Source organism: Lactuca serriola, chromosome 1, assembly GCF_051521515.1.
Source record: "Lactuca serriola cultivar US96UC23 chromosome 1, Lser_US96UC23_V15, whole genome shotgun sequence".
Lineage (NCBI taxonomy): Eukaryota > Viridiplantae > Streptophyta > Magnoliopsida > Asterales > Asteraceae > Lactuca > Lactuca serriola.
In genome coordinates, this window is record NC_136408.1 from 184,838,795 (window position 1) to 184,857,506 (window position 18,712).

Consider the following 18,712-nt stretch of genomic DNA (forward strand, 5'->3'; position numbering starts at 1 on the left):
TGCTAATCCCAGATACAACAGCTCCAGTCACACTTGGTTTGCGTCGAGCTTTATAGATCGTGGTAGATGATTGTTCAATTACCCCAGGAGGAACAAGATCATTCACCTCCATTTCAGTTTTTGTATAACGAACTGCAGCACTTTTATCCGGAGGTTTAACCTTCACGTCCTTCAATCTATCCGATTTGGAAGATGCTCCCATTAAATCAACGGAATAATGAAAGATATTGCTTCACCAATTAAAAGAAAATCGTCGGAAAAGCAGCGCCGATAGCATTGTTTAATTCTTGTGTTCCACAATAAAAGTCTGTGCAATTTAATAAAAGCTTTGATGAGCATTGCTTCATTCTTGTGTTCCACAATAGAAGTCTATGGAATTTAAGAATGTTTTGATGAGCATTGTTTAATTCTAGAGTGGCACAATAGAAGTAGCCTTCGTAATTCAGTATAAGTTTGATGAGCCTTGTTTAATTCTTGAGTTCCATAATAAAAGTCAGTGCAATTATAGAAAAGCTTTGATGAGCATTGTTTCATTCTTGAGTTCCACATTGTAAGTCTATGCAATTTAGAAATGCTTTGATGAGCATTGTTTAATTCTAGAGTTGCACAATAGAAGTAGCCTTCGTAATTTAGCATAGTTTTGATGAGCATTGGTTAATTCAAGAGTTGCACAATAGAAGTAGCCTTTGTAATTAGCATAGTTTTGATGAGCATTGCTATATTCTTGAGTTCCACAGTAGAAGTCTATGCAATTTAAACAAGGCTTCTTAATTTACCATAGTTTTGATAAGCATTGTTTCATTCTTGAGTTCCACATTAGAAGTCTATGCAATCTAGCAATGCTTTGATGAGCACTGTTTAATTCTAGAGTTGCACAATAGAAGTAGCCTTCGTAATTTAGCATAGTTTTGATGAGCATTGTTTTGTTCTTGAGTTCCACAATAGAAGTCTATGCAATTTAAACAAGGCTTTGATGAGCATTGTTTCATTCTTGAGTTCCACAATAGAGTTCTATGAAATTTAAGCAAAGCTTTGATGAGCATTGTTTAATTCTTGAGTTCCACAATTGAATTCGATGCAATTTAAGCAAAACTTTGACGAGGATTGTTTAATTCATGAGTTCCATAATAGAAGTCTATGTAACTTGCAATGCTTTGATGCGCATTGCTTAATACTTGAGTTCCACAATAGAAGTGTATCCAATGTAGCAAAGCTATAATGAGCATCGTTTAATTCTTGAGTTCCACATTAGAAGTATACGCAATATAAGAAAAGCTTTGATGAGCATTGTTTGATTTATTAGTTCCACGAAGTCTATGCAATTAAGCAAAGCTTTGATGAGCATTATTTCATTCTTGAGTTCCACATTGGAAGTCTATTCAATTTAGCAAAGCATTGATGAGCATTGTTTAATGAATTCCACAATAGAAGTAACCTTTGCAATTTAGCAAAGATTTGATGAGCATTGTTTAATTCTTTAGTTCCACAATAGAAGTGTATGCACTTTAAGCAAAGCTTTGATGAGCGTTGTTTCATTCTTGCTACAATAGAAGTCTATGCAATATAGCAAAGCTTTGATGAGTATTGTTTATCTCTTGAGTTCCACAATAGAAGTCTATGCAATTTTAGCAAAGTTTTGTGTGCATTGTCTAATTTTCTAGTTCCACAATAGAAGTCAACGCAATTTAGCAATGCTTTGATGAGCATTGTTTAGATCTTGTGTTCCATAATAGAATTCTATGCAATTTAAGCAAATCATTGATGAGGATTGTTTAAATCTTGAGTTCCACAATAGAAGTATATGTAACTTAGCAAAGCTTTGATGATCATTGTTTAATACTTGAGTTCCATAATAGAAGTCTATGCAATTTACCAAAGCTTTGATAAGCATCGTTTAATTCTTGAGTTCCACAATAGAAGTCTATGCAATTTAAGCAAGTCTTTGATGAACAGTGTTTGATTCTTGAGTTCCACAATAGAAGTCTTTGCAATTTAGCAAAGCTTTGACGAGCATTGTTTCATTCTTGGGTTCCACATTAGAGGTCTATGCAATTTAACAAAGCATTGATGAGCATTGTTTAATTGTTGAGCTCAACAATAGAAATGTATACACTTTAAACAAAGCTTTGATGAGGATTGTTTCATTCTTGAGTTCCACATTATAAGTCTATGCAATTTAGCAAAGCTTTGATGAGCATAGTTTAATTCTTGGGTTCCACAACAGAAGTAGTCTTCGCAATTTAGCAAAGCTTTGATGACCGTTGTTTAATTCTTGTGTTCCACAATAAAAGTCTGTGCAATTTAATCAAAGCTTTGATGAGCATTGCTTCATTCTTGTGTTCCACAATAGAAGTCTATGGAATTTAAGAATGTTTTGATGAGCATTGTTTAATTCTAGAGTTGCACAATAGAAGTAGCCTTCGTAATTTAGTATAAGTTTGATGAGCCTTGTTTAATTCTTGAGTTCCATAATAAAAGTCAGTGCAATTATAGAAAAGCTTTGATGAGCATTGTTTCATTCTTGAGTTCCACATTGTAAGTCTATGCAATTTAGAAATGCTTTGATGAGCATTGTTTAATTCTAGAGTTGCACAATAGAAGTAGCCTTCGTAATTTAGCATAGTTTTGATGAGCATTGGTTAATTCAAGAGTTGCACAATAGAAGTAGCCTTTGTAATTTAGCATAGTTTTGATGAGCATTGCTATATTCTTGAGTTCCACAATAGAAGTCTATGCAATTTAAACAAGGCTTCTTAATTTACCATAGTTTTGATGAGCATTGTTTCATTCTTGAGTTCCACATTAGAAGTCTATGCAATCTAGCAATGCTTTGATGAGCACTGTTTAATTCTAGAGTTGCACAATAGAAGTAGCCTTCGTAATTTAGCATAGTTTTGATGAGCATTGTCTTGTTCTTGAGTTCCACAATAGAAGTCTATGCAATTTAAACAAGGCTTTGATGAGCATTGTTTCATTCTTGAGTTCCACAATAGAGTTCTATGCAATTTAAGCAAAGCTTTGATGAGCATTGTTTAATTCTTGAGTTCTACAATTGAATTCGATGCAATTTAAGCAAAACTTTGACGAGGATTGTTTAATTCATGAGTTCCATAATAGAAGTCTATGTAACTTGCAATGCTTTGATGCGCATTCCTTAATACTTGAGTTCCACAATAGAAGTGTATCCAATGTAGCAAAGCTATAATGAGCATCGTTTAATTCTTGAGTTCCACATTAGAAGTATACGCAATATAAGAAAAGCTTTGATGAGCATTGTTTGATTTATTAGTTCCACGAAGTCTATGCAATTTAGCAAAGCTTTGATGAGCATTATTTCATTCTTGAGTTCCACATTGGAAGTCTATGCAATTTAGCAAAGCATTGATGAGCATTCTTTAATGAATTCCACAATAGAAGTTACCTTTGCAATTTAGCAAAGATTTGATGAGCATTGTTTAATTCTTTAGTTCCACAATAGAAGTGTATGCACTTTAAGCAAAGCTTTGATGAGCGTTGTTTCATTCTTGCTACAATAGAAGTCTATGCAATATAGCAAAGCTTTGATGAGTATTGTTTATCTCTTGAGTTCCACAATAGAAGTCTATGCAATTTAAGAAAAGATTTGTGTGCATTGTTTAATTTTCGAGTTCCACAATAGAAGTCTACGCAATTTAGCAACGCTTTGATGAGCATTGTTTAGATCTTGTGTTCCACAATAGAATTCTATGCAATTTAAGCAAATCATTGATGAGGATTGTTTCAATCTTGAGTTCCACAATAGAAGTATATGTAACTTTGCAAAGCTTTGATGATCATTGTTTAATACTTGAGTTCCATAATAGAAGTCTATGCAATTTACCAAAGCTTTGATAAGCATCGTTTAATTCTTGAGTTCCACAATAGAAGTCTATGCAATTTAAGCAAGTCTTTGATGAACAGTGTTTGATTCTTGAGTTCCACAATAGAAGTCTTTGCAATTTAGCAAAGCTTTGACGAGCATTGTTTCATTCTTGGGTTCCACATTAGAGGTCTATGCAATTTAACAAAGCATTAATGAGCATTGTTTAATTGTTGAGCTCAACAATAGAAATGTATACACTTTTAACAAAGCTTTGATAAGGATTGTTTCATTCTTGAGTTCCACATTATAAGTCTATGCAATTTAGCAAAGATTTGATGAATATAGTTTAATTCTTGGGTTCCACAATAGAAGTAGTCTTCGCAATTTAGCAAAGCTTTGATGACCGTTGTTTAATTCTTGTGTTCCACAATAAAAGTCTGTGCAATTTAATCAAAGCTTTGATGAGCATTGCTTCATTCTTGTGTTCCACAATAGAAGTCTATGGAATTTAAGAATGTTTTGATGAGCATTGTTTAATTCTAGAGTTGCACAATAGAAGTAGCCTTCGTAATTTAGTATAAGTTTGATGAGCCTTGTTTAATTCTTGAGTTCCATAATAAAAGTCAGTGCAATTATAGAAAAGCTTTGATGAGCATTGTTTCATTCTTGAGTTCCACATTATAAGTCTATGCAATTTAGAAATGCTTTGATGAGCATTGTTTAATTCTAGAGTTGCACAATAGAAGTAGCCTTCGTAATTTAGCATAGTTTTGATGAGCATTGGTTAATTCAAGAGTTGCACAATAGAAGTAGCCTTTGTAATTTAGCATAGTTTTGATGAGCATTGCTATATTCTTGAGTTCCACAATAGAAGTCTATGCAATTTAAACAAGGCTTCTTAATTTACCATAGTTTTGATGAGCATTGTTTCATTCTTGAGTTCCACATTAGAAGTCTATGCAATCTAGCAATGCTTTCATGAGCACTGTTTAATTCTAGAGTTACACAATAGAAGTAGCCTTCGTAATTTAGCATAGTTTTGATGAGCATTGTTTTGTTCTTGAGTTCCACAATAGAAGTCTATGCAATTTAAACAAGGCTTTGATGAGCATTGTTTCATTCTTGAGTTCCACAATAGAGTTCTATGCAATTTAAGCAAAGCTTTGATGAGCATTGTTTAATTCTTGAGTTCCACAATTGAATTCGATACAATTTAAGCAAAACTTTGACGAGGATTGTTTAATTCATGAGTTCCATAATAGAAGTCTATGTAACTTGCAGTGCTTTGATGCGCATTGCTTAATACTTGAGTTCCACAATAGAAGTGTATCCAATGTAGCAAAGCTATAATGAGCATCGTTTAATTCTTGAGTTCCACATTAGAAGTATACGCAATATAAGAAAAGCTTTGATGAGCATTGTTTGATTTATTAGTTCCACGAAGTCTATGCAATTAAGCAAAGCTTTGATGAGCATTATTTCATTCTTGAGTTCCACATTGGAAGTCTATGCAATTTAGCAAAGCATTGATGAGCATTGTTTAATGAATTCCACAATAGAAGTAACCTTTGCAATTTAGCAAAGATTTGATGAGCATTGTTTAATTCTTTAGTTCCACAATAGAAGTGTATGCACTTTAAGCAAAGCTTTGATGAGCGTTGTTTCATTCTTGCTACAATAGAAGTCTATGCAATATAGCAAAGCGTTGATGAGTATTGTTTATCTCTTGAGTTCCACAATAGAAGTCTATGCAATTTAAGCAAAGCTTTGTGTGCATTGTTTAATTTTCGAGTTCCACAATAGAAGTCTACGCAATTTAGCAACGCTTTGATGAGCATTGTTTAGATCTTGTGTTCCACAATAGAATTCTATGCAATTTAAGCAAATCATTGATGAGGATTGTTTAAATCTTGAGTTCCACAATAGAAGTATATGTAACTTAGCAAAGCTTTGATGATCATTGTTTAATACTTGAGTTCCATAATAGAAGTCTATGCAATTTACCAAAGCTTTGATAAGCATCGTTTAATTCTTGAGTTCCACAATAGAAGTCTATGCAATTTAAGCAAGTCTTTGATGAACAGTGTTTGATTCTTGAGTTCCACAATAGAAGTCTTTGCAATTTAGCAAAGCTTTGACGAGCATTGTTTCATTCTTGGGTTCCACATTAGAGGTCTATGCAATTTAACAAAGCATTGATGAGCATTGTTGATCCATGCATGGATCATGAAAGCCCAAAATGTGATGGATTAGTGATTACTAGTGGGCTAGAAGGTGGTTTGGGCTCAATGGTTGGGTTGTGCATGGTAACCCACAAATTGAATTAGGGTTGCATGAAGACTAGGGCAACATTTTTAAGGCTTCATAAGTGCTAAAAACGTTACTATTTGCTTCATAAAGCCTCCTAGCCGTTTTTGACACTCTTTGGTGGATTAGGGTTACACTTTAATGCTTATGATGACTCCTTAATGCTTCTTATGGCTCCTTAATGAAGCATAGCCGTTTTTTTTTCATTCACAAGTCTCATGGACGTTTTTTTTGTGTTCTTTCAAGAGTTACCTTAATTTCTATTTACTAGTTTTAATGAATAATTGGTTGGTTGGCTTGTAACCACCAAATTTGTAATAAAGGCTTCATATAAAGCCAAATTATGCATGGAAAAAGTAATAGACGAATTTTTAATCAAAGAACCCTTTTGTTCACTTTGAATTATTGTTATAATTCACAAATTATCTTGTTAGGACGTGTTCTTGACTTGATACGAACTCAATCCAATAGGTCTTGGATTGTTTTCACCGGTATACAACTTAATAGGTCTTGAGTTGTTACTAATCTATCCATTTCTTTCCATTCATATATCATTTGTGGTTACTATTCTCTTTTAATTTACCTAAACACTACCCTACTCACCAAATCAAGCCCATACACGCATCATAAGTGGTATCAGAGCGCATAATGGATTTTGATGATCCGGAGTTCCTACAAAATCTTCGTGAAGCATTAAGAAACATCCAAGAAGGTGGAAATCGAAGGCAACCCCGCCGTGGTGAACATAGGGTTGTGGAAGAATTCAAGGTGTCTGAATTGCCTGAATTTGTTGGTGGAACTGATCCTGAACGCTACTTGGAGTGGGAAAGGAAGATTGAAAGAATGTTCGAGTTCAAAGAAGTGGATGATGAAAAAAGCTGCAAGTATGCCATTCTCAAGCTAAGTGGTGGTGCTTCATTGTGGTTTGAAGGGCTTAAGGCCAAGAGAACCCGTGAAGGCAAAGAAAAAATTTGTTCTTGGCTTTCTCTAAAACGAAAGCTAAGAAAGAGATATGTTCCTTCTACTCATAGAATTGCCACTTACAAGAAGATTGCTGATTTGAGGCAAGGAAAAATGAGTGTTGGAGAATACATTGATGAATTTGAGAAGTTGTCCTTGATGGGGGATATTGAAGAAATTGAAGAACAAAAAATGACTCGTTTTCTAAAAGGGTTGAACTACAACATTGCCAATGTTGTGGAGTTATATCCTTATGCTGATTTTGGAACTCTTTGTGGTTTGTGTTTGAAGTTGGAGGGGCAGGCCAAAGCACGTTATGGTGGGAGTTCAAGTTCAAGTCTCGAAAGTCCCAAGTCAAAGTCGTGGTCCAAGCCCGAGTCTAGCAATAGACAAAATTCTGTTTCTACTCCTTCTGGTTCTAGTAGTGTTCCCGTTGCTCCTAAACTTACTAGTGGTACCAAAGAAACTAGTTTGGCGAAAATTAGATGTTTCAAGTGTCAAGGTTTTGGTCATTACCAAAATGCTTGTCCAAACAAAAGGGTGGTGACTTTAAGGGAGGCCATTGAATGTCGTGAAGAGTTGGAGGAAGAAGAGAGGTTGGCGGGTATTTTTTATGATACACAACAAGAAGAGGAAGAAGAGGAGGAGGTAGAGTATGAAGCACCGGTGTATGATACAGTTTTGGTGCTTAGAACCCTTAAAACTCAAGGGGTTCAAACCGTGGCTGATATGGATCAACGAGACCAATTGTTTCACACCAAATGTTTGGTTAGAAACAAGTGGTGTAGTTTGATTATTGATGGTGGAAGTTGTACTAATGTTGCTTCTAATGAAATGGTGATCAAATTGGGTTTGTCTACTACAAACCACCCAAAACCATATGTTCTTCATTGGTTGGATGATGGAAGCAAAATAAAGGTGACAAAACAGGTTAGAGTTGGTCTAACCATGGGGTCTTATGAAGATGAAGTGTTGTGTGATGTTATTCCTATGGATGCATGTCATATTTTGTTGGGGCGTCCTTGGCAATTTGATAGGGACGTGTTACATAGAGGGAGGAGCAATGAATATGAGTTGAAACACAATAATAAAAAATTGTGTTAAAACCCATGTCCCCAACGGCCATAAGGTCCATGAATTCTAAACAAGTAAAAAAACCTAATCTTTCTATGTTTGCTAGTGAAAGGGAGGTGGAGCAAGTTCTTGACAAAGGTGATGTTATCTACATGCTTGTGGCCAAAGAGCATGCAAAGGTGGAGAAGATGGTGCATGGAGAAAACGCTATTGCTGATTTGCTTTTGGAGTTTCAAGATGTGTTTCCAAGCGAATTACCACCGGGTTTGCCTCCAATCCGTGGTATCGAACACCAAATTGACCTTATTCCGGGTGCTCCTTTGCCCAATAAAGCCGCCTATAGATGTAATCCGGAGGTGACAAAAGAGTTGCAAAAACAAATTGATGAACTCATGAAAATGGGTTATGTTCGTGAAAGCCTAAGTCCTTGTGCTGTTCCAGTTTTGTTGGTTCCAAAAAAAGATGGTTCTTGGAGGATGTGTGTTGATAGTAGGGCCGTTAATAACATCACCATAAAATACCGATTTCCTATTCCTAGAATTGATGATTTGTTGGACGAGTTGCATGGTTCTATTGTGTTCTCAAAAATTGATTTGAGAAGTGGTTACCATCAAATTCGTATGCGTGAAGGGGATGAATGGAAAACAGCCTTTAAAACTAAACATGGCTTGTATGAATGGACCGTGATGCCTTTCGGTCTAACTAATGCACCTAGCACTTTCATGCGACTAATGAATGAAGTGCTAAAATCTTTTTTGGGCAGGTTTGTGGTTGTGTACCTTGATGATATCTTGGTATATAGCAAGAGCTTGGAGGATCATTTGGTGCACTTAAAATAGGTTTTCGAGACGCTTAGAGCTCAAAAACTCTATGGGAAGCAAGAAAAATGTTCGTTTTTGGTGGAAGAAGTGGCATTTTTGGGTTTTGTGGTGTCAAGAAATGGCGTGTCCGTGGACCCATCCAAGACTGAAGCAATCAAGTCATGGCCTATTCCTACTAATATTTCTGAAGTTAGATCATTTCATGGTCTTGCTTCTTTCTATAGAAGATTTGTTCGTGATTTTAGCACCATTGCAAGTCCCATAACAGGTTGTTTGAAGAAAGGAGTCTTTGCATGGGGAGAAGAAGCTCAAAAGGCATTTGAGAAACTCAAGGCATTGTTGTGTGATGCTCCTATTTTGGCTCTTCCTGATTTTTCTCAACCATTTGAAGTGGAGTGTGATGCAAGTGGAGTTGGTATTGGGGCTGTTTTGATCCAATCCAAACGTCCTATTGCTTATTTTTCTGAAAAGTTGGGTGGTGCTCGTTTGAATTATTGCACTTATGATAAGGAGTTTTATGCTATTGTCCGTGCTTTAGATCATTGGAGTCATTATTTGCGTGCAAATCATTTTATTTTGCATTCTGATCATGAATCCTTAAAGTACATCAATGGGCAACAAAAGTTGAGCACAAGACATGCAAAGTGGGTGGAGTTCTTGCAATCCTTTCATTTCTCATGCAAATACAAGGATGGTAGAAGCAATGTGGTGGCTGATGCACTCTCGAGGCGTTACTCGTTGTTGGTGACTTTGGATGTTCGTTTCTTGGGATTTGAAACTCTAAAGGACCATTATCAATCTGATATGGACTTTGGAGATATGTTTTTGAAATGTGCAGGTGGTCCTAATGGTGAATTTGTGATTCAAGATGGCTTTCTATTCAAAGGCAATCGCCTTTGTGTCCCAAAACATGCAATACGGGAGTTGTTGATTCGTGAAGCTCATGGCGGTGGTTTGGCTGGTCATTTTGGCATTACCAAAACTTTGCAGGTGCTTAAAGAACATTTCTTTTGGCCGAAGATGTTGGGGGATGTAACCAACATAGTGGGCAAGTGTGTTACATGTCATATGGCAAAAACAACTTTCAAGCATGGTGTTTACACTCCTTTGCCGGTTCCTATTCGTCCTTGGGAAGATGTGTCCATGGATTTCATTATGGCTTTGCCTAGAACTCAAAGGGGGAAGGATTCCATTATGGTGGTGGTGGATAGGTTTTCAAAAATGGCTCACTTTGTGCCATGTCATAAAACAAATGATGCCTCTAACGTGGCTGATTTGTACTTTAAAGAGGTGGTTCGTTTGCATGGTATTCCTAAAACAATTGTTTCTGATAGGGATTCCAAGTTTCTAAGTTACTTTTGGAACACTTTGTGGAGGAAAGTCGGTACTAAGTTACTTTTTAGTACATCCCATCATCCACAAACGGATGGGCAAACGGAGGTGACTAATAGAACTTTGGGTGCTTTGTTGAGAGGGTTGGTTAGCAAAACTCAAAAAGATTGGGACATCAAACTTGCACATGCTGAATTTGCCTATAATCGTTCTCCTACTTATGCTACAGGTCACTCTCCTTTTGAGGTGGTGTATGGTGTGAATCCTTACATGCCTTTGGATTTGATTCCATTGCCAAAGGATGAATTGGTTCACAAGGATGCTAATGACAAGTTGAAGGCTATGATGAAACTACACCAACAAGTTCGTGAGAAGATTGAAGCCGTGAATGAGTTGTACAAACAGAAGTCCAACAAGCATAGGAAACCACGTGTCTTTCAAGATGGTGACTTGGTGTGGGTGTATATGAGGAAAGAACGTTTTCCTAACAAAAGGAAAAACAAGTTGATGCCAAGAGCTGAAGGTCCTTACAGAGTGGTGTCACGTGTCAATGATAATGCTTATAAGGTAGATTTGGGAGGAGACCATGGAGTGCATGCTACCTTTAATGTGGGAGATCTTTCACCTTATCTTGATGATGATGGACTTGATGAATTGAGGTCAATTCCTTTCAAAGGGGGAGGGGATGATCCATGCATGGATCATGAAAGCCCAAAATGTGATGGATTAGTGATTACTAGTGGGCTAGAAGGTGGTTTGGGCTCAATGGTTGGGTTGTGCATGGTAACCCACAAATTGAATTAGGGTTGCATGAAGACTAGGGCAACATTTTTAAGGCTTCATAAGTGCTAAAAACGTTACTATTTGCTTCATAAAGCCTCCTAGCCGTTTTTGACACTCTTTGGTGGATTAGGGTTACACTTTAATGCTTATGATGACTCCTTAATGCTTCTTATGGCTCCTTAATGAAGCATAGCCGTTTTTTTTTCATTCACAAGTCTCATGGACGTTTTTTTTGTGTTCTTTCAAGAGTTACCTTAATTTCTATTTACTAGTTTTAATGAATAATTGGTTGGTTGGCTTGTAACCACCAAATTTGTAATAAAGGCTTCATATAAAGCCAAATTATGCATGGAAAAAGTAATAGACGAATTTTTAATCAAAGAACCCTTTTGTTCACTTTGAATTATTGTTATAATTCACAAATTATCTTGTTAGGACGTGTTCTTGACTTGATACGAACTCAATCCAATAGGTCTTGGATTGTTTTCACCGGTATACAACTTAATAGGTCTTGAGTTGTTACTAATCTATCCATTTCTTTCCATTCATATATCATTTGTGGTTACTATTCTCTTTTAATTTACCTAAACACTACCCTACTCACCAAATCAAGCCCATACACGCATCAATTGTTTAATTGTTGAGCTCAACAATAGAAATGTATACACTTTAAACAAAGCTTTGATGAGGATTGTTTCATTCTTGAGTTCCACATTATAAGTCTACGCAATTTAGCAAAGCTTTGATGAGCATAGTTTAATTCTTGGGTTCCACAATAGAAGTAGTCTTCGCAATTTAGCAAAGCTTTGATGACCGTTGTTTAATTCTTGTGTTCCACAATAAAAGTCTGTGCAATTTAAGGAAAGCTTTGATGAGCATTATTTCATTCTTGAGTTCCACATTAGAAGTCTATGGAATTTAAGAATGTTTTGATGAGCATTGTTTAATTCTAGAGTTGCACAATAGAAGTAGCCTTCGTAATTTAGTATAAGTTTGATGAGCCTTGTTTAATTCTTGAGTTCCATAATAAAAGTCAGTGCAATTATAGAAAAGCTTTGATGAGCATTGTTTCGTTCTTGAGTTCCACATTATAAGTCTATGCAATTTAGAAATGCTTTGATGAGCATTGTTTAATTCTAGAGTTGCACAATAGAAGTAGCCTTCGTAATTTAGCATAGTTTTCATGAGCATTGGTTAATTCAAGAGTTGCACAATAGAAGTAGCCTTTGTAATTTAGCATAGTTTTGATGAGCATTGCTATATTCTTGAGTTCCACAATAGAAGTCTATGCAATTTAAACAAGGATTCTTAATTTACCATAGTTTTGATGAGCATTGTTTCATTCTTGAGTTCCACATTAGAAGTCTATGCAATCTAGCAATGCTTTGATGAGCACTGTTTAATTCTAGAGTTGTACAATAGAAGTAGCCTTCGTAATTTAGCATAGTTTTGATGAGCATTGTCTTGTTCTTGAGTTCCACAATAGAAGTCTATGCAATTTAAACAAGGCTTTGATGAGCATTGTTTCATTCTTGAGTTCCACAATAGAGTTCTATGCAATTTAAGCAAAGCTTTGATGAGCATTGTTTAATTCTTGAGTTCTACAATTGAATTCGATGCAATTTAAGCAAAACTTTGACGAGGATTGTTTAATTCATGAGTTCCATAATAGAAGTCTATGTAACTTGCAATGCTTTGATGCGCATTGCTTAATACTTGAGTTCCACAATAGAAGTGTATCCAATGTAGCAAAGCTATAATGAGCATCGTTTAATTCTTGAGTTCCACATTAGAAGTATAACGCAATATAAGAAAAGCTTTGATGAGCATTGTTTGATTTATTAGTTCCACGAAGTCTATGCAATTTAGCAAAGCTTTGATGAGCATTATTTCATTCTTGAGTTCCACATTGGAAGTCTATGCAATTTAGCAAAGCATTGATGAGCATTGTTTAATGAATTCCACAATAGAAGTTACCTTTGCAATTTAGCAAAGATTTGATGAGCATTGTTTAATTCTTTAGTTCCACAATAGAAGTGTATGCACTTTAAGCAAAGCTTTGATGAGCGTTGTTTCATTCTTGCTACAATAGAAGTCTATGCAATATAGCAAAGCTTTGATGAGTATTGTTTATCTCTTGAGTTCCACAATAGAAGTCTATGCAATTTAAGCAAAGCTTTGTGTGCATTGTTTAATTTTCGCTCTACGCAATTTAGCAACGCTTTGATGAGCATTGTTTAGATCTTGTGTTCCACAATAGAATTCTATGCAATTTAAGCAAATCATTGATGAGGATTGTTTCAATCTTGAGTTCCACAATAGAAGTATATGTAACTTTGCAAAGCTTTGATGATCATTGTTTAATACTTGAGTTCCATAATAGAAGTCTATGCAATTTACCAAAGCTTTGATAAGCATCGTTTAATTCTTGAGTTCCACAATAGAAGTCTATGCAATTTAAGCAAGTCTTTGATGAACAGTGTTTGATTCTTGAGTTCCACAATAGAAGTCTTTGCAATTTAGCAAAGCTTTGACGAGCATTGTTTCATTCTTGGGTTCCACATTAGAGGTCTATGCAATTTAACAAAGCATTAATGAGCATTGTTTAATTGTTGAGCTCAACAATAGAAATGTATACACTTTTAACAAAGCTTTGATAAGGATTGTTTCATTCTTGAGTTCCACATTATAAGTCTATGCAATTTAGCAAAGCTTTGATGAATATAGTTTAATTCTTGGGTTCCACAACAGAAGTAGTCTTCGCAATTTAGCAAAGCTTTGATGACCGTTGTTTAATTCTTGTGTTCCACAATAAAAGTCTGTGCAATTTAATCAAAGCTTTGATGAGCATTGCTTCATTCTTGTGTTCCACAATAGAAGTCTGTGGAATTTAAGAATGTTTTGATGAGCATTGTTTAATTCTAGAGTTGCACAATAGAAGTAGCCTTCGTAATTTAGTATAAGTTTGATTAGCCTTGTTTAATTCTTGAGTTCCATAATAAAAGTCAGTGCAATTATAGAAAAGCTTTGATGAGCATTGTTTCATTCTTGAGTTCCACATTATAAGTCTATGCAATTTAGAAATGCTTTGATGAGCATTGTTTAATTCTAGAGTTGCACAATAGAAGTAGCCTTCGTAATTTAGCATAGTTTTGATGAGCATTGGTTAATTCAAGAGTTGCACAATAGAAGTAGCCTTTGTAATTTAGCATAGTTTTGATGAGCATTGCTATATTCTTGAGTTCCACAATAGAAGTCTATGCAATTTAAACAAGGCTTCTTAATTTACCATAGTTTTGATGAGCATTGTTTCATTCTTGAGTTCCACATTAGAAGTCTATGCAATCTAGCAATGCTTTCATGAGCACTGTTTAATTCTAGAGTTACACAATAGAAGTAGCCTTCGTAATTTAGCATAGTTTTGATGAGCATTGTTTTGTTCTTGAGTTCCACAATAGAAGTCTATGCAATTTAAACAAGGCTTTGATGAGCATTGTTTCATTCTTGAGTTCCACAATAGAGTTCTATGCAATTTAAGCAAAGCTTTGATGAGCATTGTTTAATTCTTGAGTTCCACAATTGAATTCGATGCAATTTAAGCAAAACTTTGACGAGGATTGTTTAATTCATGAGTTCCATAATAGAAGTCTATGTAACTTGCAATGCTTTGATGCGCATTGCTTAATACTTGAGTTCCACAATAGAAGTGTATCCAATGTAGCAAAGCTATAATGAGCATCGTTTAATTCTTGAGTTCCACATTAGAAGTATACGCAATATAAGAAAAGCTTTGATGAGCATTGTTTGATTTATTAGTTCCACGAAGTCTATGCAATTAAGCAAAGCTTTGATGAGCATTATTTCATTCTTGAGTTCCACATTGGAAGTCTATGCAATTTAGCAAAGCATTGATGAGCATTGTTTAATGAATTCCACAATAGAAGTAACCTTTGCAATTTAGCAAAGATTTGATGAGCATTGTTTAATTCTTTAGTTCCACAATAGAAGTGTATGCACTTTAAGCAAAGCTTTGATGAGCGTTGTTTCATTCTTGCTACAATAGAAGTCTATGCAATATAGCAAAGCTTTGATGAGTATTGTTTATCTCTTGAGTTCCACAACAGAAGTCTATGCAATTTAAGCAAAGCTTTGTGTGCATTGTTTAATTTTCGAGTTCCACAATAGAAGTCTACGCAATTTAGCAACGCTTTGATGAGCATTGTTTAGATCTTGTGTTCCACAATAGAATTCTATGCAATTTAAGCAAATCATTGATGAGGATTGTTTCAATCTTGAGTTCCACAATAGAAGTATATGTAACTTTGCAAAGCTTTGATGATCATTGTTTAATACTTGAGTTCCATAATAGAAGTCTATGCAATTTACCAAAGCTTTGATAAGCATCGTTTAATTCTTGAGTTCCACAATAGAAGTCTATGCAATTTAAGCAAGTCTTTGATGAACAGTGTTTGATTCTTGAGTTCCACAATAGAAGTCTTTGCAATTTAGCAAAGCTTTGACGAGCATTGTTTCATTCTTGGGTTCCACATTAGAGGTCTATGCAATTTAACAAAGCATTAATGAGCATTGTTTAATTGTTGAGCTCAACAATAGAAATGTATACACTTTTAACAAAGCTTTGATAAGGATTGTTTCATTCTTGAGTTCCACATTATAAGTCTATGCAATTTAGCAAAGCTTTGATGAATATAGTTTAATTCTTGGGTTCCACAATAGAAGTAGTCTTCGCAATTTAGCAAAGCTTTGATGACCGTTGTTTAATTCTTGTGTTCCACAATAAAAGTCTGTGCAATTTAATCAAAGCTTTGATGAGCATTGCTTCATTCTTGTGTTCCACAATAGAAGTCTATGGAATTTAAGAATGTTTTGATGAGCATTGTTTAATTCTAGAGTTGCACAATAGAAGTAGCCTTCGTAATTTAGTATAAGTTTGATGAGCCTTGTTTAATTCTTGAGTTCCATAATAAAAGTCAGTGCAATTATAGAAAAGCTTTGATGAGTATTGTTTCATTCTTGAGTTCCACATTATAAGTCTATGCAATTTAGAAATGCTTTGATGAGCATTGTTTAATTCTAGAGTTGCACAATAGAAGTAGCCTTCGTAATTTAGCATAGTTTTGATGAGCATTGGTTAATTCAAGAGTTGCACAATAGAAGTAGCCTTTGTAATTTAGCATAGTTTTGATGAGCATTGCTATATTCTTGAGTTCCACAATAGAAGTCTATGCAATTTAAACAAGGCTTCTTAATTTACCATAGTTTTGATGAGCATTGTTTCATTCTTGAGTTCCACATTAGAAGTCTATGCAATCTAGCAATGCTTTCATGAGCACTGTTTAATTCTAGAGTTACACAATAGAAGTAGCCTTCGTAATTTAGCATAGTTTTGATGAGCATTGTTTTGTTCTTGAGTTCCACAATAGAAGTCTATGCAATTTAAACAAGGCTTTGATGAGCATTGTTTCATTCTTGAGTTCCACAATAGAGTTCTATGCAATTTAAGCAAAGCTTTGATGAGCATTGTTTAATTCTTGAGTTCCACAATTGAATTCGATGCAATTTAAGCAAAACTTTGACGAGGATTGTTTAATTCATGAGTTCCATAATAGAAGTCTATGTAACTTGCAATGCTTTGATGCGCATTGCTTAATACTTGAGTTCCACAATAGAAGTGTATCCAATGTAGCAAAGCTATAATGAGCATCGTTTAATTCTTGAGTTCCACATTAGAAGTATACGCAATATAAGAAAAGCTTTGATGAGCATTGTTTGATTTATTAGTTCCACGAAGTCTATGCAATTAAGCGAAGCTTTGATGAGCATTATTTCATTCTTGAGTTCCACATTGGAAGTCTATGCAATTTAGCAAAGCATTGATGAGCATTGTTTAATGAATTCCACAATAGAAGTAACCTTTGCAATTTAGCAAAGATTTGATGAGCATTGTTTAATTCTTTAGTTCCACAATAGAAGTGTATGCACTTTAAGCAAAGCTTTGATGAGCGTTGTTTCATTCTTGCTACAATAGAAGTCTATGCAATATAGCAAAGCTTTGATGAGTATTGTTTATCTCTTGAGTTCCACAATAGAAGTCTATGCAATTTAAGCAAAGCTTTGTGTGCATTGTTTAATTTTCGAGTTCCACAATAGAAGTCTACGCAATTTAGCAACGCTTTGATGAGCATTGTTTAGATCTTGTGTTCCACAATAGAATTCTATGCAATTTAAGCAAATCATTGATGAGGATTGTTTAAATCTTGAGTTCCACAATAGAAGTATATGTAACTTAGCAAAGCTTTGATGATCATTGTTTAATACTTGAGTTCCATAATAGAAGTCTATGCAATTTACCAAAGCTTTGATAAGCATCGTTTAATTCTTGATTTCCACAATAGAAGTCTATGCAATTTAAGCAAGTCTTTGATGAACAGTGTTTGATTCTTGAGTTCCACAATAGAAGTCTTTGCAATTTAGCAAAGCTTTGACGAGCATTGTTTCATTCTTGGGTTCCACATTAGAGGTCTATGCAATTTAACAAAGCATTGATGAGCATTGTTTAATTGTTGAGCTCAACAATAGAAATGTATACACTTTAAACAAAGCTTTGATGAGGATTGTTTCATTCTTGAGTTCCACATTATAAGTCTACGCAATTTAGCAAAGCTTTGATGAGCATAGTTTAATTCTTGGGTTCCACAATAGAAGTAGTCTTCGCAATTTAGCAAAGCTTTGATGACCGTTGTTTAATTCTTGTGTTCCACAATAAAAGTCTGTGCAATTTAAGGAAAGCTTTGATGAGCATTACTTCATTCTTGAGTTCCACATTAGAAGTCTATGGAATTTAAGAATGTTTTGATGAGCATTGTTTAATTCTAGAGTTGCACAATAGAAGTAGCCTTCGTAATTTAGTATAAGTTTGATGAGCCTTGTTTAATTCTTGAGTTCCATAATAAAAGTCAGTGCAATTATAGAAAAGCTTTGATGAGCATTGTTTCGTTCTTGAGTTCCACATTATAAGTCTATGCAATTTAGAAATGCTTTGATGAGCATTGTTTAATTCTAGAGTTGCACAATAGAAGTAGCCTTCGTAATTTAGCATAGTTTTCATGAGCAGTGGTTAATTCAAGAGTTGCACAATAGAAGTAGCCTTTGTAATTTAGCATAGTTTTGATGAGCATTGCTATATTCTTGAGTTCCACAATAGAAGTCTATGCAATTTAAACAAGGATTCTTAATTTACCATAGTTTTGATGAGCATTGTTTCATTCTTGAGTTCCACATTAGAAGTCTATGCAATCTAGCAATGCTTTGATGAGCACTGTTTAATTCTAGAGTTGTACAATAGAAGTAGCCTTCGTAATTTAGCATAGTTTTGATGAGCATTGTCTTGTTCTTGAGTTCCACAATAGAAGTCTATGCAATTTAAACAAGGCTTTGATGAGCATTGTTTCATTCTTGAGTTCCACAATAGAGTTCTATGCAATTTAAGCAAAGCTTTGATGAGCATTGTTTAATTCTTGAGTTCTACAATTGAATTCGATGCAATTTAAGCAAAACTTTGACGAGGATTGTT

At 34.9% G+C, this 18,712-nt stretch overlaps 1 pseudogene; it reads left to right on the forward strand.

Moving 5' to 3' along the window:
• Positions 1 to 6,796: 6,796 nt before the first annotated feature.
• Positions 6,797 to 18,712, forward strand: part of LOC145064522 (uncharacterized) — an 87,134-nt pseudogene continuing 75,218 nt past the window's right edge.